Consider the following 24,986-nt stretch of genomic DNA (forward strand, 5'->3'; position numbering starts at 1 on the left):
GGTCTTTTCATAATGAGAGCAGTCAGCCAAAGTCAGTAACTGAGAACACTCACAAGCCTCTGCAGCGCCAGCGCAAGGCCCTTAGAGCCCATAAGCACTCTTTGAGCTACAACAGGATGGAGCTGCCATTATGGCCACACAAACAGAGGGAAGCCTTATGAACTTTACACAAATGCTTAGTGCTCCGGGGCTGGACAGCTCTGGAAAGCTGGGGGAGATGGGTAGGTACCGGGGCGGGCTGCCAGTTCCGAAAAGCTTAGTGTTCATGCACTCGGGCCAGACAAACCTGACATTGTCCTGGGCACTGCCCCGGGGACAGCCTCTTCCCCTTTCTCTCCGCTACTCCGGCTCATTCACACTTCCAGCCCGGTTGATTCACTGATCTGGACATGACTTACGGAGGCAAGAAGGCAAACATTTATTCACACTTTGAACCAGCTGTTGAAAATGCCATTAAAAAGTCAGGCAGAAAGTGCAAGCAGAGCACAGAACTCAGCGAACTCTCGTAAATTCAATCGGCATATTTTATGCCATCATCGCCATGCTTCACTGGCACCCGATGTGTCATTTGTCACATTTCTCAGCCTGATACGGTTTGGGACATGCACTGACTTCACTTGGGTAGGACTCGTTCAGAAATTCAATTTAAAGTGAGATAATCCACTTGCGCTCTCACGGTAAATGTTTACAACATCTTTAATGTATGACACATCTCTTATCTCCCTCCAGCAGCAATCACTTAATGTTATCTGACCGCTACAAGATGGAGGTCTGCGGCCGTATCCTGTCACTGGAATTAAAATAATGCTCTCTTGACCTAATGCCCCCCCTTGGGCAACACCAAACAATGCATTCAAAACGAAAGCCATGTTGCTCTCCACTCTGTGCTGTGAGAGCAGAGAAAGAGAAGGTGCAGGTGGTCACAGTTCATGGCCCTACAAACACTTCAAAATGGAGCAATGTGTTTCCAAAGCAAGTGCTCACCAAACACCTCCTTCAACCTGGTAAGATTAGATCACTGGTAAAAACAATAAAGAGCAAAAATAAGATTAGGTAGAGTCATCAATGTCCCTGAAGGACAACCAGATTGCTGAGGTGGCATGAAGACTGACACTTTTCCCGCCATTTGGCAAATATGCTGCTTACACGCAGTGTGAGACTTTTAATTGAACTTTGGGCACACGGCCCATTCCTCCAAAAAGTCGTCTGTTACTCAGTCTGTCAAAAACGGTCAATAAGCCTCTAACCTGGCACTGGCAGATAGAGGCAGAGCAACCTGCCTTTGGCTGATATCATGAGCTTTATTCCCAGAGCTCTGAATCAATATGAAAATTTCTGTGTTCGGTTTTCTTCTAAGTTGTCATGGTAACAGGTGTCCCTATCCTTATACTGATCAGTGAGACACTGATGAAAAGCTGTCCTGTGTTGATGGCTTGCTGTTTACTGCAACCTGCCATGCGAGTGTGTTTATACATTTATGGGAATTCCATCACAAACTCTATTTGAACTCAGCAAGAGTCCGTGCATTGTGACGGGCTGCTGATGTTTATGACCTGTGACTGCAAATGAAAAACAGACAAAATTCCAGCAATGAAATTGCCCACATTTATGTGTAACTCTCCATTATCCGTGGCACTTTAACAATCTTCTCAATTATTTCCAGAAACGTGCCGACAGCTGATTTATTCAGAGCGGCTCACTACAGAGAAACTGATCAAACACCAGATCTCTAAAAACACATAAATCAAAAAACATCAGAGGGCGCACACATCCTGTGGTTTATCTGAACTATACAAAATGCTTAATATTGTAATAGCGTACAAGTGTCTCCAAGCAAGTGTTAAGTGGTTCCAGGTCTTTCAAGACAAGAAAAATAGCACACTCACAGGAGACTGAAGGCAGGACCGACTGCAGCCCTGTGAGGACAGAGACTGCACCAGACTGTCATCCAGCTCTCTCAGCCAGACTGCCGGCCATCAGAGCAGCACAGATGGTGCACTCAGTGATCATGGCAGTGATCAGGGGATCTCTACTCCTGATTAGCACACCTACTGAACACAATGTGCACAACAACGTCTGTTCCATCTCTGACTGCACAACGCCTACAGTAAGCAAACAGGACAGCCAAATTACAAAGCTGCACAGATCATCATATAAGATCTTCTTCTAACTGTAACTGTTGTTGCAGAACAACTGCATGCCAATAAAAGCACGTCCTTAGAATCTGACACAATTCAAGTTCAAAATGTTGCAAGATGTCAACAGTGCAATAATATTATATTTCTTCAAGACAACTAACCATTATTCGCTCTGACAAGAGGTGCAAGATTACATTTGACCAGAACTATGTAGCCCCAACTAAAACTTGAAGCAACATAAATGTGTCTAAAATTTCTTCAAAAAATAGAAAGAAGCAATTCATTTAACCAGATCAAAGAGGAAATAGTATACCAGAACCCGGACAAAAGCAGACTGGCTCTTATCCTTTCTTATCTTCTCTCCTGTAGACAAGTTCAGATGAAGTGTCCACTTAGACCTCAATTTAATCATGTTTCCCCCAAGAATCAATAAGCTATTTCCCTCAGGTCACATTTAGAAATGGAAAAGGCCTCTACTCTACAGCTATTTAGAGTGTGTACTCAGCTGACAGAGAATGCAGAGGCAAACATAAGCTTGAAAATGAATTCATTAAGATAAATGCAGTGTCTCTTAGTAAAATGTGTAGGCATGGTAACCAGACTTGGCTCTGCTCTGAGATACACCCTGGACACACACAGCCTTCCAAATGGTTGGAGGGGATCAGCATACTCATATTGGCACACACACACACACACACACTGTGCGCAAACACACATGCACAGACCTGGTCTCACCAATGCACTCTAGCCTGAATCAAATCCCCTCTCCAGAGAGGGTGGGCTCAGTTGTAATGCGCTACAAAGGTCCTGCAGGCAGGAAGCTAAATGAGAAGATGATCATCGTCCTCAGCAGCAGCCCACCTGTCAGAGAAAGGGTTCATCAGGAAACACTCAAGGCACTAGCAACGTGTTCTCCTCAATATTATTATGCCAACAAGTAGGATTAATTATTTCCGGAAAACAAGCTTTTTTTTCCGCCTATAGTCCTATGACAAGGGAAAGCAGGGCAGATCATTTAGTTGCACGCCCACTCATAATAAGCAGTAAGGATCTAATAGCCATTTAAGGAGTGGCCTGCTGGCCACCTTTTCACACATCCCGAGGTCAGCCCTTTAGGAGCACTGAGGCAGAGCCGCCCGTCGCGCTACACAGTTAATCCTGCGGTGGAAAATGTCGGTGGGATCCGTCTCACATGGACGCACAGCGAGAGATGAGGAGGCAGACCAATATTTGAGGCGAATTAAAGATGTGTGTGTGTGTGTGTGTGTGTGTGTGTAGAGGGTTGGGGGTGTTGAGGGTGAGGCCTTGTGTGTGTGTGTTTTTACACAGACATGCTCATCAATAGGCTGGCTGCACAACTTTTCAAGCTCCATCCTCATGGCCATTCACTGAGCACATAAAAGAACACAGGCTGGTCTACTTCAGTGTGTGTGTGGGCTGACCCTACTGTCTAGATGTTACTTTGCCTTAGCAACACCGGGAAACCCTTGATTCTCCAATATTTACCTTAAAATATGTCCATTTAGGAGAACGCACCATGCAGCCGTACCACACATGTCTTTGTTGTCTTTGGTTTTGATCGTGGGAAGCGTACAACGGTGGGAAACCAGTAGCTCTATTATTCTCAGAGCCTCTCTTGATGGCCAATTAGCTTGTCAGTAGAAGTAGCCCACAGGCACAGTTGTGCAAAGTTCACCAGGAGCCACACTACAATGCAAATATCCCTTCTGCCCTCACTTGTGGGAGTGTGCGTATCAGCGTCTGGTTATAGTTCATGCTACGTACTGTACGTTCCGGGAAAATCGAGCACAGCACAGGATACTCGGGGTAGCAGTGGCTTATAAAACTTCAAATCAACATAAATTATTCACTGCGTCTGGAGGGGCCTGTTGAGGAAGTGCAAGAACATGACATTCGCCAACAACCTCATGAATGACATGGACAGCTTAATAAATTGCAGAGTACCTGAGAAATTTCTGGATGAGAGTAAAGCAGCACTGTGACTCGAGGCAAAACAGGTACAGTTTCCTCACTGGGGCTGATACTGAATGGTCAATCATAATAAATGGCTGGTTTCCATCATTATTTCACTGTTTATGTGCACCAAAAGCACAATGATGTGGAATAAATCATGAAACAGGAAATGTAACCACGGGACTGAAATATCTACCCTACATCAAACCATTATGACAGATATGGACCGGCTCAGCGAATCAAGAGCTTAAAGCTCTCAGTGTTTCTAAGAGCTGGTGCCACTTGAATGGATGCTCCAACAAATGAAACAAATGCCTGTTTCAAACTGAAACACGAGGCACACCCAGAAAGTTATCTCTTCACAACTTGAAAGGACGCATGGAGCATTAAAAAAATCCAGTGAAAGGGCTTTTGGAGTTGAAGCTTTTGTCAGGCTAACATCAAAAGCTCTGCCTGAAGACAGAATATAGCTTTGTGTCTTCTGTGTGTGGGTGGAGGTCTGCTTCTGTTTGTTGTACTAAAAGTCACATAGAGGAGAAGTAACTGCTGTACTTTTCCCACATACTGGCATTTATTATTACGCCAATTTCTGACTATGTTTTATTTTTTCATCCATTTCCAGTATTACAGTATAAAGACTATTTGAAACTGAACATATTGAACACCATTTTCTCCGTATTAGAGAGCTCAGCTCAGAATGTGTGGCATCCTTTTTAGCAATTTGTTCCTCCTTTGAGCTCTGGAGAAGACGATTACAACACCCCTCTGTAAGACAATCAATACAATTCATGTGAGGTGACACTGTCTGCAGTTCTCATGTTTCCATTTGGCAAACATTCAGTTTGTTCCAGCAGGTTTTGAGAATAACACAAAAAGCCACGCAGCCCCTAGTAAAGCCGAGCAAAACATGCATTTAGTTTCAATATTCCATGCTGCATAAAGGGTTAAGCTGTGGGAGGCTGAGAGGTAAAAAGCTCTACATTTCAAATGAGCAAAGGTCTCGAGAGGTATCAAGTGGGTAGAGCAAAAGGAGACTGGCGTCCTCGGTTTCTGAGTATATGTTTGAGTACTCGTGCAGCCGCAGCATTTAGCTGCTGCGCTGCGGTCTAGCATCTGCACTGAGTAGTATCAAATCGAATTTGCTTAATCATAAAATCGACAACTTACAACAGGGCAGGGTGAGGCGAGAAAATGGAGATGAAAATCATTAGCGCTGGAACGATATCTGTGTCTATAGACTTGGAAAAGAAAGGTGTGTTGTAATCATGGCTGCTACTACAAACACTGGTGGAATATAGATTTGTTTTGTGTTTTGGACCACATCCTAGTGACAGGTTGGCCGATGGCGAGCCAGGCACGGAGCTGACCTCCCGGTAGCTCAATGTGGTGGCTTGATAATCAGGTTAGCTGATGATTGAACACACAGCATTGTGAGCTCAACAACAGACCATCCAAAAGCAAACAACTCAAAAGTGAAGGGCTCTTTTTCACTGAAAGGTACCAGCAACCTCAATCGCATTATTTCTTCTGATGCACATGTCAACAGTTTAAAAGCAATGTCAATGATGTAATGGTGAAGAGGCAGTGTACACTCAGTGTTCGAGGAGAAAGGAACTGTGGGACAAGGAAAACAAAGGTGGGTCATCAAAAAGGAAGTAGCATTGACTAAGCAGTGGTAAGTGGTTTTTGTCATGGCACAATAGCAGATCATTTGTTCATGGTAGAATGCTTTGAGCAGATTGTTCTAAAAGATTGCTTTGAACAGCAGCCTTCAGACATGGTGGGAAACATGTCCACTACTGACTTACATTCAGGATTATAACTCAAAACACAGTTATTGACAGTTATATTTTGAATATTAACAAATATAGTCAAAATGGCTACTAAAAAATGTTTAAATACTAGGGATTCATCAATCCCACTGAGTACAGATCCAACACCAGGGCTCTTTGTCCCAAATCTGTATACCTTACTGTGATTGCAATCCTATTTATGTAAGGTAACATGAGATCAGGGATTACTGGGGCACTAAAATCAAAGTAGCCAGCCAGCCGTGACTGAATGAATGTAACTGATAGTGGAAATTTGACACACCTGGACAAAAATGTTGAGTGGTACGTGTAATTAAGGTTTTTGAACGGCATAAACAATCAAATAGTGATACTGCTCTGGAAAGGACTTGGACAGCCCTCCCACGCAGTTATTCACTCCTGTTTAAAAGAAGCATTGATGGCAGCTTGTCACTGATGTCCTAGCATTGCATGTCTGTTGACACTAATGTTTAACATGTACTCTCTATCAAAACATCAATAGCACTATTGACAGTGTAGTCTTCAGAGATCTGATTCGTTAAATAACATCAATCCAATGTCTGTCTGTTTGAAAACAGCTGTATGCTTTGGATCATGAAGTGACCTATTGAAAATGGAGTTAAGAGAAAAGTCTGATGTACTTTGAATCATTCAAACTGGTCGATAGAACACTGAACCTGTTCCACAGGTCGACCAGAACGTCACTCAAGAAATACCTGTTGAGCAGTTGACATAATATCAATCCAAAAGCCCCTGGAGGCTGGGGGCTGGCTCTGCACTCTGCCTTCCAGCACCCACGCAGATAAGGAATAATTACTTTCCCAAGCAATCACTAAACCCTGCCTGCTCTTCATTTATTTGCTTGCAGAAACTTTTTCCAATACAGAACCTTGTGTTGCCATCATTTACATAAGAGAGCACATAGTTACTGGAATTCAATATTGCCCAGTGGAGTGGCCGACAGTTCCAGTGACAGCACCTGTGCCATCGGCCACTTTATTGCCTTTTTTCCCTTCGAGTCCACAAAGTCTATGACTACGCTGATGTGTGGGCTGTTACAGTAACAAAACCACACAATGGCAGTAACTTTTTATAGATATTTTAAATGTCGCGGCCCATGCTCGGTTCCAAACAGAGCTTTCAGTGACTGCAGCCATTGTGAAGAAAAAAAAAACCTCAAATGTTCCGTGTGACGTTAAGATGCTTTCGTGCCATCTTCCTGAAGGAAAACCGGGGATATAGATGCTGTGTTCCCCAGGAAACCAGCAGTCCTGTTGTCATATTTGTCATGTTCTGTAATGTGTCTGGCTTTTTCATGCAGTCCCCCCAGCCACAGCCCCCATTAGGGAGGACCATGCCATGTCGTGACATGGGAACCCTTATAAACGTGTTAAGAGCCGGAGGCATTAGCATTTTGGAAGCTACTGAATAGAGGCATTTGTTCCTCTTCCTGTGCCTCCCTGAAAGACTCTATTAAAGGGAGGTTTAGGAATTGCTCTGTTTTGGACATATTGAAGTTGGGACTGCACGGAGAGAGCTTTCAACAGCAGATTTTCCTAGAAAACATTTTGTTTTTATTCAGTAATTATGCACAATTCTTGACTTTTATAATTATTTGTATGTAGCTATGTAAAAATGCCACAGATAAAAATAAAACATACATAGTAAAAACATCCAACCGATTCATGTCTTTCAAACATCTTCCAGTGCTTGAGAAAGTCTGAAACATGGAACACAGATACAAATACTGTTGCTCGCCCTGCTAGAGGGTTACTGTGTGTCAAATAGAACAAGTCAATAACAGCAGACTGTGCCTCATTTATGACCTCTTTTAGCTGTGACAGAGGACAAAATCACCCACATATCCAAAAGGAAATATGTGTCTTTACCAGGCCCTAAATAGTTAGAATTTACACTTCAATTGGCACTCTGTATTTTTTCACATACCTTCAGATGTAAGACATCGTTAAGACAGAAGTGCTCATATGATTCCACCTTGTTGCTTTTTAGAAAGCTGGTGATGGAACCATGCTGTCGGCTCCATTAACGAAGGCTTTGATTGATCTCTGATTCTATGTCGTGCTGCGGTCACAGCGGGATCTGTGGTCAGACCGGGACAGGCTCTTCACTCTCTGACATCCTGGCTTTCATCTCAAAGCCTTTAACAGTTTATGTGTTATGTGTTTAGACTGACTACATCATCCATAATGCATATTCCCCAGCCCTGCCAAAGGATGAACAATGGTTGGTACACTGCATCTTAGCAACGTGGGCGCACCTCTCAGTTTGATTCTCCATCACTGCTTGTCTGCGGTGCCCGAGCGCTCGGCTGCTAATCCAGGATGAGGCTATTGAAAAACAGAATTGATCAAAATGCAAGTGAACTAGATACATTATGCTCCCCTAACAAGTGTGAACCCACATCAATACGTTTAGTTTGGGATAGAATTTGTGTTGTTTTTGTTTTGTTTTACAATAAGCAGGTTTGGTACTATGCTGCATTATACTATGAGATAAAAGTCTGGTCCTGTAGAACAACCTTCTACCTTTAATTCAACACCCTAATAACCAATCCATGCATGTCTAAAAACACATAGAATCTGTACCCTGGCAACTGTTCTGAGGCTGCAGTTGTAAACAGCAAGACTAAAGGACATGTTTGTCAGAGGACATTTAGAGAGATTAAGCTACAATCAAACTGTCTTGGACAAGTGACTGTAGCCCTCTGCCAGCATACCCAATTATGGGTTTTGGGTTTTTCCATTTCCATAAGACTAACGAGATTACCCTTATTAGTCAGGAATCAAAGGTAATATGATTTAAACCAAAAACTGGAGCCAGGCTGATCTATCATCTATCAGGCTGATATTATTGGCAGATATTGGCTTAACAAAGACAGATTGGTATGATAACAGATGTGAGTTGGTAAGAGCTGCATATTATAGATTAGAACATGAAGAATGAGTTTGATCTTTTTTGGTAAAATGGCCCGCTCTACCACTGTTTTGGTCAGGCTCCAAGCAAAAAGCCGTACTGGGGATCCCAGCCTCTGCTCCATATACTGGATTGATTGGCTGCAATATTAGTATTGATCAGCATCAGGTAGGACAGAACCATTGAACTAATCATCATCAATGACGCCCCGTCTGCCAGACAGAATGACATTGGATTTAAAAGCCAAATCATAAACTGTGCACTATCCGGGGTGAAATCCTGATAAATCCAACCAAACCAAGCAGGAATTTATTTTAGAAATAAAATTTGTTCAACTGGAATAAAATGAATGTACAAGGCCACATCGAAAGATACAGTCTGTGCCAGGACATCAATTAACCAGCCTGTGCAGTGGCAAGGGCAACAGGGAACCACACTGATTTAATTCTACCTATGATATACAGTGAATTTATCGCAAACTCTCAGGGGCACACAGAGTTAAATTACTGTGAAAGCCTATTGATTTGTAAAGCGTACATTTGGAGGAGGGGACGGTTGTGTCTAAACCCCGGGAAAGAGCCAAGCACAATGACTGCAGGCTCTTCAGTAAAGAGTTCATTTGGATGGCTGAAAATCTATACTGCCACTACAAAAACAACAGAAAGGGGGTTAGACTATGTCCGCCTTTGCATGTAATTGGAAAAAGATGGCCATGTAAAGCTTTTCACCATGACTGAAGAAATAAACTAACTTGATGAATGTGCCTTGTCATGACCCTGTATTGATTTTCAAATATTGCTTTTAACACTTTCTTAAGAAGCAGAGGTGATAAATCTTCATTCTATTGAAATATGCATGCTGACACCTTTTGATGCTGGATTTTTTCTTCTTCTTCCATTTGAAGATGCTCGTGTGGTTATTTGCGATCTTAAAACGCAATTAGGAGTCCAACGATAGCACATCAATTTCACCAGCCCCATCCCCCAGTTTAACACTGCCACCACTGTTTGTCTCCCCTCCCCGCTCCCCTCTTCTCAATATTGAAACGAGTAAACAACGGCATCTTTTCCAGCCTTTAAATGAAGATAAACGAGGACAAACTCCCCAATTAGCCTCCTCTGAAGATTCAAGGCTGGTTGAAACAGGACGGCACCACGGATGCACTTGTGGTGGCTCTTCCCTACTCAAGGTTTCTACGGCTTGCATCCTGCTGTAAAGCAGGAATAGGAACGGTGAATTCATCTCTCTTGAATTAATTCACGTGTTCACACCCTCAAGTCTCAGATGGGCCCTCTGAATGTGCCGAGGCAGCAGAACGGGGACAGCCATTAGTGTCCACAGTAGTACGGCTCTAATGATGATGGCTGCGGACTTGCTGTGCTCTGCATTCTGGGCACCAGAGCTCCTGGCTCTGGTCAGACGGGGTGGGATTCCCCAACATGCTCCTCTATAGATAGTAGCCTTGCTGCATTTGCAAGACAGGAACCAAATGGCTCAGAACAACATCCCTTTTATGCACTGAAGCACATAGAGCTTTGATCGAGCCTGTTTCTTTCTGTTTTGCTTTCTCTTTCATCTGAATGTTTTACACAGGCCCTCAGCCTCATATCTGCTGTTATCAAAGTAAGCAGTCAGTCCAAAGAATCTGCAAAGGAAGCAAGCAGCAGACTCCTGTGGCCACCCCAGCCTTTCCACTGGGTGCTGTTTACTGACAGTGACAGAGCAGCAGAGGTATGTCATCAGTTTAATGGCCCCTCCCCCTGCTTTATCACAGCAGCAGGAAACTGGAGACATGCAGGCTTATAAATCAGCCACAGTGTGGGGAAAAAAACTATTTTCGATACCATTTTCACCACTTATTGAGCAAAACAAATCCCCCTCTGGTTCCTGTTGGAACCAGTGTGGGGTCCTTTCAGGCTGAGCATCATAATGGATTCCCCCACCTGGAGCTATGCTCATGGTTGGCTTGATCAGAACTGGCCTCCCATTTCACAATCCACAGAAAAGGGACAGACAGACGTGACTCCACTGACAATACCCACGCTCCCCGGCAACAGTACGCTCCTCCAGCTACATACAATATGAATCACCGTACAGACTGTCTCTATACAGTAGATGAACGTCCATTACTTACACCACATATTCAGTGTTTTTCCATCTCTGCAGGGTGGTGAGCATGCAGTCACAAAATGATGTAGGAGGGTTCAGATCTAGTAGATTATTTTATCCTTTTTTTGTCTAATTCTTTCAATCACAGCTGTTCTACCATCTGTGACAGAAAACCATGAAGATAATTTAGATTACAGCTGCAACACCAGCCAATGTCAGTGTGCATAAATTAGACTAATATTGTGAAATAAGCAAGAAAACATGGTGAGGAAACAATCTGTGAAAATTTAACATTTTTGAGTGACAGCAACATATTTGAATAATATCTCAGTAGTACATATTTTTCTCAAAAGTGTTCTCACTAACACGGTGTGCTATCACACATGCAAACAGCATCCCTGCACTGTAGTACTTTACATCTCCCTGATGCTGCAGATCAAAATACCACCGCTGTGATTGCTCAAAAATCCTCCTCCCTTCACTGTGATGCTAACGTGCCTCTGTCAACTTACAAACTGAGCATCAGTCTCCCTTTGTGAAGTTAAGACACACTCCCACACACACTGGAGAAGACTCATTGTTTTTCAACTCTGTCTGAATAGTTCTTTACACTGTGGTTCTGTAGCGAATGAGAGGAAGGATGTTGTTTACTTCATGACTGCAGATAGAAACCAACCCAAAGGAGGAGCAGCTTTGCTCTGAACGGGTTTGAAAAATGAGGGTTGTGTACATGGGAAGAAAAGAGTGGCCACTGTTGCAAAATCTGCATGAAGGCTCTTTGAGAGCCAGCAAAGTATGTCCGTGCTCACTGGAAGGAATGCAGCCTGTTCTATTATGAACAGTGCGAAGTGTCTGCCAGTGGACTGCCCTTCATAGAAAGGCACAATGCACAGGGTTAATAGCACTGCTTCTGGCACACTTTGGACCCCAGCTAAAATCCCATCACACTGCAGGTGGTAAAGAAAAAGAGGGGCTCAAGTATTAAAGAGGCCTCGGTGGGTTAGTAATGACATTCGACACGGTCCGATAGAAGAAGACCTGCCCGTGACCTTCCAACTCTCCGCACCTCTTCTACGGGTGAACCACAGGCGGAAGCAGAGCCATCTGTAACTTTGCTTTGGCTGCAAATGGGGAACCGGGGATCTGCTCACTGCTCAGGGACATGATCCAAATGTTTCAACAGCAGGTGAGGTACACCACACAGCAGAGCCAAGGGGCCTGTACACCGCCGGTTTAACACGAAGACAAGGAAATGCACCCGGGGGGAATCAAGACTTGTGGACAGACTTCCATTGGAGGGCGCGTTGGCCAGCGCTTCACCCACTTCACACTCTGAAAAGGATAATCACGAATCCATGACACTGGGTTGCAAACTGTGCCTCAGCTGGTGCAAGTGGCTGTTAGAAAGGGATTACTCGAGTGTAAAATGGTTTAGAAACAGGAGGTATGAATTTGTTATCTACAGCGGAGGGAAGGCACACGTGAATTCATCAGCTGTCACACAACTGACAGACCTCAAGGCTAATGGTGTCAATTATAGGTGCTTTCTGAGGTGATCTCTGCCAACACCCTGCGTCAAACTGTCATCCCATGAGCAACACGGCCCCCGAAATTATCATGACCCCTGCAGAGCTGGCAGTCTCCTGTTCCTCTATTTCTGTAAGGTGGATAAATCGCAGAAGTGTCATCAGCAAGACTTGAAAGAGCTTCAGATTAATACATGTGATTCTCAATTGAGAAAAAACACATGCTAAACAAGTGTTATTCCCCTTATAGTGACACTGGAGCTACAGGGTGATATTGAGGCACGTTTTAGTGTAGGAGCACATGTAGAAATGGGTGCGAGCACGTGTCAGTCTGCATTATAAGTCAATCTGCAATGTAGTGTCAAAAGAGCCCCATACTATGTAGTGACAGAGCTCTGTTGTGGCAGTGTAAGTCAAATGTTCCAAATTCAAAAGGAACAGCATTCTGTACTTTCTTTGAGTTTAATTTTCTCACCAATGTAAAAGAGTGTTTTTCCTCTACTACAATTAATTCATGAGAAAAGCCATCACGCATGACTGAGTAGAATTTAATCTGCAGTTTTGAGAGAATTTGAGATACAAGTGGTCTGCGACTGGCGAGGGGCTGTAGCACACAATGAAACAAAGTTAGACCACGATTTCACTGAATAATAAAAACTGTTATCATACTTGTGGCAGATGCAAGAGAATTAAGAGGCAAAGCCGGCGACAAAACTCTGTCACTCTCCAAGAAAATAAATCACAGTGGCATGAAGTCAATTTAAATGCAAATGTCAGTGTTAAAGACAACAAACTGCCTACTATCTCAAGGAGTTATGGGGCTGAAGTTGAAGACCACCCTGACGTCCTTTCCGGCAACGAGGACACTCCGCCTCTGGCTCGTGACACACCACAGGAAACCACAGGAAGGGTCAACAGAAAGCTGCAGTGAAGTGAGCATCCATCCAGACAAAAGCAGCCTGTGTTACATGTCACATGAAGACTGATGGGAGCATTTCCAGGCTGAAGTCCAGGATATCAAAGTAGGATTTCTCCAGGATCACCTCTATTGATCTGTTTTTGTTTCTCAAAGCCATCGCTTGGAGCCTTTAAGCCATTCCAAATTGGCAAAGCTCTCACAGTGAAATGGTGCAGGGTTTCTTCATACACGGACTTAAGAATTTTGAGAGCTCAAAAAAATTCTGTCTCAAACCGATGTGGATTCTGTTGAACTAGACCAGAGCCTGAACTACTGCAGAATCAAATGAACCCGGAGCAGATTGAACCCAGAATAACCCACAGATCCTGCTGTTGCACAGGAACCGGAGGTCATTTTATTCTCTGCTGAAGAAAAATCCGTCTCTGCTATTTGTTTTGAGATCAGAACAAGCTATTTATGAATGTTCTTTAAGCATAAAATAACGTGTAAATATCTGCCTAAAACAATTTGTAAGGAAGAATAACACAAGTGCAAACTTAGATAAGAGGATTCTACATTGATGAATGTATGCAGATGAGCCAAAATAACTTATTACTGAGCTGCAGGACACTATTCTTATCTATAAAGTATTTGTTCCTCTTAATATCTAAAGGATTAATCTGAAACAAACATCTGCTTCTCACCACCAACATGTCCTCAATTCTCCAACATAGCAAATTAGCATTAGGCTGTTAATCATACATTGCCTCTGTGACAGAACAATGTCATCATTATTTTCATAATGATGACATTGTCCCCCCAAGAGATCTTCTTAGGTTGTGCATTTTGTGAAGTTTACTGTACTACTTTATCACAGATATTCTGTATTTGTCTTTCTGCTCTGGAGAAACACAACAGTTCACACAATGCACAAAAATATGTTTCCTCACTCTTGGGATCATGGCCGACAGAAGGACCCTGCAGCTGTATTCTTGTAAAGGAAGAAAGCACGAACGCTAATTCAAGACAAATTCTAAAAGGAAGGAAGAACTTCAGCTAAATCTAAGTGTGAACCATTGTAATCTATGTTCTAATGTACTACAAAAGACAAACAAGGGTCAAACAGCCACGGCTGTGTGCAACATTCACAACAAGTAATGGCACACTGCAATCCACACTAGCCTGTGTTTCAAGCTGCGTCGTTATAGTGTTTGCATGCTATTTTCTAACAGGAAAATAATTCCAATTATAGCAGAAGCTAAACAGGTTGGAATTTCATAATGAGCACTACACTCACAATTAGCCTTACTCTAGTGGTTGTTTTCAGGAAAGCCTGCATTACATTGATTAGCTAATGCAATTAAACAGTATTTACCCCTACCACTGCCCTCCTGTGCTTTCAAATGAGTCACTTTGTGACTAAAATGCACAAGCTATTTCCTTCAAGCCTCAACATCATAATAGCTCTACCTAAGCGGAATGAGACATTGTGACCGCTCTCATTTGTGGTCAAAAGCATCCCCTGATACTCATGAGAACTCCACTGTAAACCGCAGAGAATGTTACAAGGTGAGATCGTTTGCAATCTGATATAGGGTTGTAAAAACGTGCTCTGCAAGAAGTCTTGGTTTCTACCCAAAAAAAAATCTGGAGCTGTAAAAATAATGAGGTCAAGAAGGTCTGTAGTTCATAGCTGGTGGTCTGCGGGTCACACTTGTAAAAATGGAGAGTGGAGCTCCCCCAAGCTGATGAATTAATTTGGATTCGTACCAGCTTGGCAAGATTCTTTCACTCAACATTTGCTCTGTCTGGGGGTGAGTACATTAAGAAAAAGACATGCTGAGTCCTGGCTCTTCGTGGAAGACCCTGAAGGATGACTGCAAAGACTTTCACACAACATCACAGCATTAAAAACTGCTGAAAATGATCGTTATGCCGAAAAGAGTTAAGTTCAAGCTGGCATGACCGCTGTACAATGCTGCAGGACCAGGCTATCTCTTCAAACTTGCATATCGTCAATGAAGGTTTATGAAATCTTGCATCCCCATTGGGATGAAAAGATGAGCTCATTTGTTGGCTCCAGCTATGATCAAACCTAAAGGACACCGTGGGACTAATGAATCAATGCAACTGCTGCAACAGAAAACAAAAAAAGGATTATGCTTCTTGTTCATGTGTTAGCCCACTTAGCAAATTGACCACTCAGCAGCAGCGCATCCTCTTTGTTTCATGATTCTAATCATGCTTGATCTGCGCTCTAATCTTCCATTTGGAGGACAGTGCTGCGCTTGACTCCAGGCCTCGCTGGGCCAGTAAACAGGCTCTTAGTATGCAAAGCAGACACGGGGCTCGCATGTTCACACCAAATCAACATACATGGAGCAGCACTGGCTCGGGGCTCCCAGCAGTCCACTTACAGCACCCAACGGAGCCCGGCACTGTGTAATGAGGTCCCAGGAGAAGCCTCTGGACATAGAGCACTGCTGCCCTCACTGTATACCCTGTCACACTGACACACGTTACCTACTTCCAGACGGACGGAGGCAGCACTTAGGGGATACATTATCTCACACAAACGATCAAATACACCTTTGTATGCTACCACATCATATTTCTGACAGTGACTATGCAAAATACAGTCAATATAGCTGCACTGAATATTTGGAACTATGTTCGTCAGTGATTTTCTAAAGGTTGGAAACTATGACAAAGTTTTAGTTTAGGTTTAATTGACCTTTTTCACAGCAGACAATTTGGGCATGTCGCAGCAGGGAAAGCACAACTGTAATTAGCATCTTACTGGGACACTGAGGCTAACAAAGTCTGTTTCACATCAAAATGTCTGCTATGAAAAACACAAAATTTGCTTTCTAAGTTTCAGTACAAATACCAAAACAATAGTATTTTCAATTCACTGCTTATTTAACCTTGCTAGAGCTATGTCCTCCACTGGCAAGGACTGGAACTGGATGGGTTTTGAATTTTGTATTACTGGTCCCAGGATGATGATGACGTTCCTGATCCTCTGACTTTTCCTCTATGACGTAGAGCTAAGCAATAAATTGATTAATTTTAATTCATGTTTTAAAATGATGCAAAAGTGTTATAATGCAGGGACATACAGCTGCTAAGGACTCTGTAAAACAAGCCCAAACCACTCATATACATATAACACATGTAGAATATTTTCCCCATGGTATCCATTGCCCATAGCAAATTATGATATTATTATTATTATATTATTATATCTTAAAATGAACCAACAATAAGAATTTAGACAATTAACATTCAGTGAGTCAAAATGGAAAACATTTGCCTGTTCCAGCTTATCAAATACGACAATCTGCTGCTCCCAATGATTGTACATTGAATGAGATTTTGCACTGCCATTTTGACAAAACAAGCAATTTGGGATGTGGAAAATTAAGATGGGCAATTTCATCAAATGAACTGGAAAACAGTACCAGCATCACAGTGTGTTTCACTTCTGTCCCGGTACGTCCTCTGTGTCCCCTGCCTGTCACATGTGTCCTCCCTCATCCTCGGTGCCCTTCACTTCGAAGTCCCAGGGGTCCCCTTGCAACCTTATCCATGCAGCCACACACAATACCCTTCATGGGACACAAAGCCAGTGATACCACACTCCTCTGTTCCATTCTCTACATTTGTCACTTTTATTCCTACGTTCTTTGTTCGTATTACCTCTGTATGCATGAGTTATCCCAAATTGAGCCTGCAATTGAAATGGAAATCACCCCTGTATCCCTGTGACTTAAGGGCAATAACTTCTTACTCTCTGAGTCATAGCTGTCATGTTTGTTGTTCCTTGGAGAAGCTTATGGTTGTGTTGCCCTTTTCACCAAGGTTTATAACAGAAACACTGAATTTAGAGGATATGTACCCGCGTCGTTATAAATCTGAGTGGGCATGCGAGAATCGGGACAATACGACTGGAAATGGAGTCTGAAGCTGACAGCAACGCACAGTGGGATTAGTGGAATTCTTCTCATACAACATCCCCTTACTGGTTCTCTTTATTGGTTATGGTTTTCATGTGAGCATAATCCAAATTGATTAATTAAACATAAACATTACTATTTGAAAGCCATATGAGGCAGAATACCAGTAAATATCACTGTCTTTGCACTCAATCCAATAGAGGGTGGAAAATTCCCATGAAAAACACATTCACAAACAGCCTGGAGGAAAGGATAATAACACAACAAGTGGAAGATGTATGTAAATGCTGGCGCTTGTACATAACAATAACAAGTCTTATTTTTCCTGAATGATGTCACGTAAACACAGGACATTCTGAAAGACACGAAAAGCTTGCAAGTCTCGTTTGCTGGCAGCAAATATCAATATGTCTGGATAAAATGTTCCGGCTCTGAGAAAACAATCTGGGCCCCACAGAGGAAGGATGATGACGAGCCAAACTATACCTCCAGGCGGGGACGTGCGCGCAGCACATCGCCAGTTTTGGCTGCTGACCTCTCATCCCCTCCTGCTGGGAAAAGAAGCACTGAACATATGAGATAACGCCGACCTCGCTGCCGCTTTGTCCTTCAGTGTTAACTTTACTGGTTAATTGTCCGTACAGCGCGAGGAGCCACTGATCACGTTGACGCAGTGGCCTGTTAAATAAGGAACAAACCTTGATTCTGACGATCAGCACCTCTTATCTTTGCCTCTCCTCTCCTCCTCCATCCCCCGTCAGAGGCAGCACTCCCCTATCTCTGCTCTGAGCCGGTCACAGATATCATAAAAAATCTGGCAAATAAATATGCACGCTGCCAGAGAGCAAGCGCCGAAATGAATATTTCATGTAACCAAACACATTTCCAGAACATACTGGCTAGAATGTGCCTTTCCTGCTGTCATCGGTGACAAACATGAAAGAGGAGGGCTCGGGTACGGCGGCGCTGCAGCACTCTCGGCTCTGCCTGCAGCACAGGGAGAACGAGGCGTCGCTGTAATTGCTTGCAGTGCTGGAGCCTGAGCTGAACCTCAATTAGGGGCCTGGGTACTCGCTAGGCTCCACACCTTCCTGCCGCGTCTGCCAGCCACTCCTCTAACGTCTTCAACGTGTCCGGCTATCGGTGCAGTATTTGTCATTATCACGGTTTAGGTTGACGCTTTGTATCCATGGATCAGCGCACGTGTTGTTGTAAGATACTGCTAAAATCGCTTTTTTGCATCGCCACTGGCAACACGTCATCGATAGCAGGGCGGCTTATAAGGACAATTAGTCTGACACAGCACTTCCCTCCTGCTCTCTGTTGTTAGGCTGCTTTTTCTAATCTCTAATACCCATCAGATACTCCAGATTCCATCTGACAGACTGAATTATAGTCTGAAATTACATTGCCGATGCTGATAAGAGACGCATCTTCTACACACTGTGCACAGATCAGACGAACGTTTTAGAGTGGTTTAAATGCATTTGCAGACAGTGTCAGATACTAAACCTTTCAACATGGAGAATCCAGGTTCCAGTGGTCCCTGGCTCAACTGAATCTTGATACATACATCTTTCAGTCTGCTCTGTTCAAAGCCAGGTGTAGACACTGTGGGCACAAAGAAAGAGCTCTCTGTGTCCCTGCTTTTCACTCCCAACCCCTTCCTCTCTCATGGAGGACAACAGAGTGCACACACATCCTGTAAGTCCAAACAGGTCTGTTGCGAGGCCAACACACACCTATATGAACAGTTCAAGACAAAATCACAGCCTGCCTGTATCGATCACACCGTCAGAGCACATCCTGCCTCTGAACGTAGGTCCAGTCTTTGAAGTAGATGCGCGAGCAGAGGATGAAAACAACACGGCAAGGTGTGGGTTCAGGTGAGTTTCAACCTGTGTGCAGAAGTGAGATATCATTTTGTGTAAAGCCCATTTATTATTGGTATTTTATCATTTACATATCTAACCCTAATGTTTCTGGGTTGGAACTTAGATGCTGGTCATTGGCTCTGCTCGACACACGAACACACACACAAGTTGAACCCTTCGCTGTGTGATTTCTCAAAGTTTAAAAGTCAGCTGTCTTGGTGTTAGGTTTGATCCTACACTCTCTTTTCATCACCACATTAAAGTAATCACCAGGGTCACCGTTTTTTTCTAAATGGGCCCACCAGTCTGACACCAGTGTGATATCCTTCAGCCCTATACCTCCACTCTCAGAATACAGGGCTCCTTGAACAAATTTCCCCCCGGGGATCAATAAAGTCCTTCTGATTCTGATTCTGATTCTGTCTGTCCCCAGAGTTAAAAAGACATCCGCTGGCTGCTATCTTCCTCTGGAATACTCTCCTTGCTGACATCAAACACTCTCCTTTAAATCCGCACTTGAAACTCATCGCTTCACCCTAACTTTCAGTTAATTGCTTCTTCTTTGATGACTTCAGGCCCTGTGCCTGTTACCATTATTGGTCCGGTCTCAGTCTCAATGAATCAATTAAGCCAAGAACTTCCTCTCCGCTGGCTGTCGTTGCCTTATTCCAGATGTTTTGCATCTGGATCTTCATCCTCCAGGAGATCCAGTCTCTCTCTCTCTCTCTCTCTCTCTGTGTGTTTGTTTATTTTCTGCTACCTGGGTGAATGGTGTGCTTGAGCTTAGCAATGTTTGCAATCTACTGATTCTGTCGTTCTGATTTTCCATTCTGTCATTTTACTACGTCGGTCTGCATGCACAACATCTATTGCATGTAAAAGAGTTTTTTTCTTATCCAAATCAACATTCTAAAGGAGAAAGGAAGTCGCATTCAGTACAGGTTGTAAAGGCCCTTGAGGTAAATCTGTGATATTAGACTATATAAATAAAACCTACATGAGAGTGCTACTAAGAGTTACAGCTAGTATGAGTGGGTGTTTCTGGACATATTCAGAATGAGTAAGCCGGCCACAAACATATGAAGAATGAGTCCGCCTGCAGCTACAAAGGATGTTCTGTTTCCTGCATTTCGTAATCGAAATGATTAAAAGGATGAAAAAGGTCCATGAAATGCGTCAGGTCGGAGCTGCATATTAAGTGGTGAGAGGGCTGGCTGACATGGACCGGCTGGGAGATGGTCGACACTTTGCTTGTCCAATTACTGGCTCCGGCTCAAATTGTTTGGTGAGAAGCATTCGACCTACTTCTGGACACAAAGCACCACTGCCCTGAATACAGAGAAGCTGGGGACCACGTGTGATGACAAGTGCCATTAGCGGCTCTCGTCTTTGGCCTAGAAATTAAATTCAGACAACTTACCTGATCATTCTGGCTATGAGCACTTGAGAACATATGTGCCTCTGGCTCGGCCTGATGGGATGAACAGAGGACAATATAAATAGGATCGGCTCTTCTTGAGGAGCAGCTTGAGATCATTACATTCACTAATGTCAGTGTGACCTTCAGGAGGTCTTTGTGTTTAACATTAAGCAGCCAGGATCAGTATTAGTAGAAATACTATCAGGAGCTTTAGTGGAAGTATGTTTAGCACAATGTTCATTTTTGGAAAATGTACCACAAACTGTGTTGCAGACTATGTAGGCCGAGCAGACTGTGCTGTAAACAATGAAAGGAAAGCATCAAAAGGAATACAAATATCAAATTATGGGTAAACTATGAAACATTTGTGTTTCATGGGATTCCCTCAAAGGCATCATCTGTAATGAGACAACAACAACAGTGAGGAAACCAACATCTGAACAATGCGCAGCACTTCCACACACCGTGTGAGGAATTTGCATAGCTTGTAAATATTCATACTGAGGGAATCACTACGTTAACCATGTGAGATATATCTGGTCTATAAACACGCCGAGCACAGAAGCCTAACGCACAACTGTTCCATCCACACGCCCATCAATTACTACAGCTATAGGCAACAACCACAGCACCAAGCCGTTGCTTTAAATGTCCCTGTAATGTGATTTTAATCGCACTCACTGAAGCCTCATCAGTCAGTCTAATCTTGTGTCGTGCACGCCTTACACTCGTGCAACAGACAAACACGGAATGAAAAGCAATTTCCCTAAGTGTGGAGAAGAATTAACAGAAAGAAGATGTCATTTGTGAAAACAACAGGTTTTGCTCCAAAACGCCTTCCAGTGCTCTGTCAAAGGTGTCAGCGGAGGTGGAAAAAAAATCTCCAGAGTAAAACAACCTTTCATACACTTTCAAGGCTGTTTCTAGTGCCACACAACCCCACTTACCTTTTCACACTACAACAATAAATGTGCTGAAGTGGCATTAGCGGTACATTACTACATTCACATCTGCACACAAAATATCGCTGTGCTTCAACCGTCAGCGGGGCACACACAGATGTGTGTTGGTGCATTTTTTGGCCCCCCACTGAACACAACTATCCGCCTGTCACATCACATGCAGGAGGGAATGTGCATTTATTGCCAATAGAGAGTGAGATAATGCTCTTCACCACACTGGGTGACAAGGTATGATTCAGTCCTGCGGTTCAGTATTCAGCATGAGAGCCGGCGATAAGCAGGCTGAGATCATTACTGTGTAACGGGCAGTGTGGTGGTAAATGAGAGGGATGGCAGAGAGTGATCTCCAGGCTCTGATCATTATCAGCCGGCACAGCCACTCACACAAATATGGAAAAGATTAATAACTCAGAGTGATCATACTTATCAACTGTAGCACTCTTGCATCGTGTAGTTCATTTAAAACAGCCTGAAAGCTCACTGTTAATGTTCTGTGCTAGGGGACAGAAGAGAGGGGTAATTGTGCCTCTGTATTGTGGGTAAACCTGGTTGAGCTAGGTTAGTCCTCCACCTCCCACACCACAGCTTATAGCTCAACTCTAGTTATTATTCCACTCGTGAAAAACTGAAGATATTCCAACAGGAGTCGTGACCACATTTCCCTGCGCCAAAATGTCTCTTTTCTCTTTTCGTTACCCCCCCCCATATTTAATTTTTTTTCTTTAAATTGCAGTTTGCAGCCACCTGCCATGGAGAGCAGCCGTGCAGGTGCTCAGATCCTGGCACCGACTGAGAGCTCCGTGTTCAAAGCTAGCTAAACATTTGTAACAAGTGAAACAACTAACAACACTCAAGAGGGAGAACATGTGAAAAACGGACATTCATTTTCTTTTTTCTTTCTCGGGCCATATGAAAACAGAGAAATTGTGTGAACTCACCCTCAGGTGCAACTCATGCCGCGGCAGCCGTTCAGAAAGTTGAATTGTTTCTCCGCCGCTGGAAGAGGGCAGAGGGAGGTTTAACTGCCGACGTAACGCCGCTTCGCCTCGCAGTTGGTCTGAACCGGAGTACCTCCTCCCTCCTCCTCCCTCCTCCTCTCCCTGGATGCTACTATCGCCCCCACCCCACCCCAAGCCTCTGTAAGAAAAAAGTAATAGCGGTTTCTTCCTCCTCCTCCTCCTCCTCCTCCACCTCCTATTCTACAAAGACAGACTCAAAGAAAAGAAGGGACCCTATCGCAGTCAATAGGTTTTACAAAACCCCATGGCAACGCAGAAAAACCGCGAGCAACTTCCCCGCGTTGTGACCGGGTTAGAGCCCCCCACCCCACCACCACCACCACCCCCAAAACAGTGACAGCGACATTATTCCCAAGCCTCAGAACGAGCAGGGTTTCATGGGAGGAGGAGGCGGCCAGCGCTAACCTGCTGCAGAGGATGGTGTTCAAATATGGATGAGAGCAAATCATACTTCACATTCAGTGTAGATACAGGAGCTGTTCATTATCTTGTAGTACCCAATATTCTGTAATATCCCCAGTGGGGGGTATTGTTTATTCATTCATTTGTTATTTTTGGCTTAAGTTACATTTTTAATTTCTATTATCTTTATGTAATATTTAGATTTTATTAAAATGTATTGATTTATTTTACCGGTAAAAGTCGCCCTGTCCTTGCGCAGTAATAACAGAGGGGAACACTTCTCTGACATAAGCTGCTAGATCTGTGGTTTCCAACTTTGGGGTCAGGACCCCCACTAGGAGTCACCAGAGCTTCATGGGGGGTCGTGAGGTCTTCTTGATTTTAATCAATAGCCAATATCCCTGGTTCACCTCTGTGAAGAAATCAATGTAGAGTAAATTGTTAAGTAAATTGTCTAATACAACAGTGGCCCAGCGTCAGGGACAATAAACTAATAAATTGTCTGTATTTTAACAGACAATTCTATAAAACAGTTCCATAAACAGGAAATAATCTGCTCAAAATCCATCCAAATCACTCATACACAAACTTCTTGCAATTGTGTTCATTATTTAGGTTCATTATACAGTTTTGAATATAATATAAAATATCCATAAATATCCATGTTTATTAAGCAGGGGTCGTCAGTTTAATAAATAATAGAAAGGGTTCACTTAAGGGAAAAGTTTGGGAACCACTGAACCAGATCCCTAATTTACTTTTCATTATTTAATTATTAATAATAAGCTTTATAGAAGCCTTGGGTTCCAACAGAAAAACATTAAAGCAGTTTAAACTGTAATGTTTAACTTAACAGGTGTTGATTGGATTGATACAGAATTTCTGAGGCCAATACAAATATTGAGAGTATAATATAGTATAACAATATATCAGCTGATATTTATTTTATTACTATGTTCTACTTAGTAAGTCCCCATCCACTAAACTGTTTTGCTCATTGTTACTCTATGTCAGCGGTTCCCAACATGGGGGTTGGGGGTCGCACAGTTGGCCTATACCTCAACATTTCATTCATTTCTGTGAAGAAAACTAAATGGATTTGTTATTTTTATATTTATTATTATTATTTAAGAAAGTTGTCTTGCTAGCCTCATCCTGCATTAAAAAAGTTAAAACAACCAAAGAGCTAATAGAACAATGAGAAGAAAACACTAGATGTTGTGTGTCATTGTTAAAAATTCAAAAAACACATAATACAGACAGATAACTGTATAAAAAGTTCCAAAAAAGATCAGGGAAACTCATCTCTAATCAATATTCACAGGAACTTATCTGCTCAAAATTCATTCAGGTCGCTCGTTTTACATAAACTCCATAACACGTGTCACTCAGTCATTGTCAGTTAACTCAAGGATAGAAAAGGGTTCCCTTAAGGAAAAAGGTTTGGAACCAGTGCTTTATTTTATGTTCCTAACTACACAATATAAGCTCCACAACTGTAGTATTCACTGAATGGCTATTATATTGGACTGCATTACATTAACAAGTGTTCCTATTGTTGTGTCAACCTGCCGCATATCAACACTGTTCACTTCTTTCATCATAATGTTTGTGGTATGTATCCGTTGTGTGTTTGACCCTGGATCTAAGTGTAGGTGGCCGACACCTACATGACATCCGGCTAGTCTGAAAGCCAGTAGGCCTTTTTCACAGCAGACATTTTGACTGGTCCTAGCAGGAAAAGCACAGGTGTTACTAATAACGATGGCTGCATTCACATGTCATTGTGACGGCATAAACAGTACCAGGACCCTGAAAGTGAAGCAGCTACATTGAATCAGCCATCATTAACTGTATTGATTACACCTGTCCTTTCCTACTGTGAGATGTCAAAATGTCTGCATGGAAAAAGGCACATACCCTGAGAATGGACTTTTCAGGCAAGTAGGAGACATTGCTT

The 24,986-nt window shown here is 43.1% G+C and overlaps 1 protein-coding gene across 6 annotated transcripts in view; it reads right to left on the bottom strand.

Annotated features, from left to right (window-relative positions):
• chl1b (cell adhesion molecule L1-like b) overlaps positions 1-22,684 on the bottom strand; it is a 64,465-nt gene extending 41,781 nt beyond the window's left edge. For all 6 annotated transcript variants that reach the window (XM_035662114.1, XM_035662116.1, XM_035662112.1 and 3 more), the window contains exon 1: positions 22,544-22,684. The gene's annotated coding sequence lies outside the window, so the exon portion shown is untranslated. The remainder of the gene's footprint in view (positions 1-22,543) is intronic.
• Positions 22,685-24,986: the final 2,302 nt, after the last annotated feature.

The sequence above is a fragment of the Morone saxatilis genome, unplaced genomic scaffold (assembly GCF_004916995.1).
Source record: "Morone saxatilis isolate NCDOM2014 unplaced genomic scaffold, NCSU_SB_2.0 Contig18, whole genome shotgun sequence".
Lineage (NCBI taxonomy): Eukaryota > Metazoa > Chordata > Actinopteri > Moronidae > Morone > Morone saxatilis.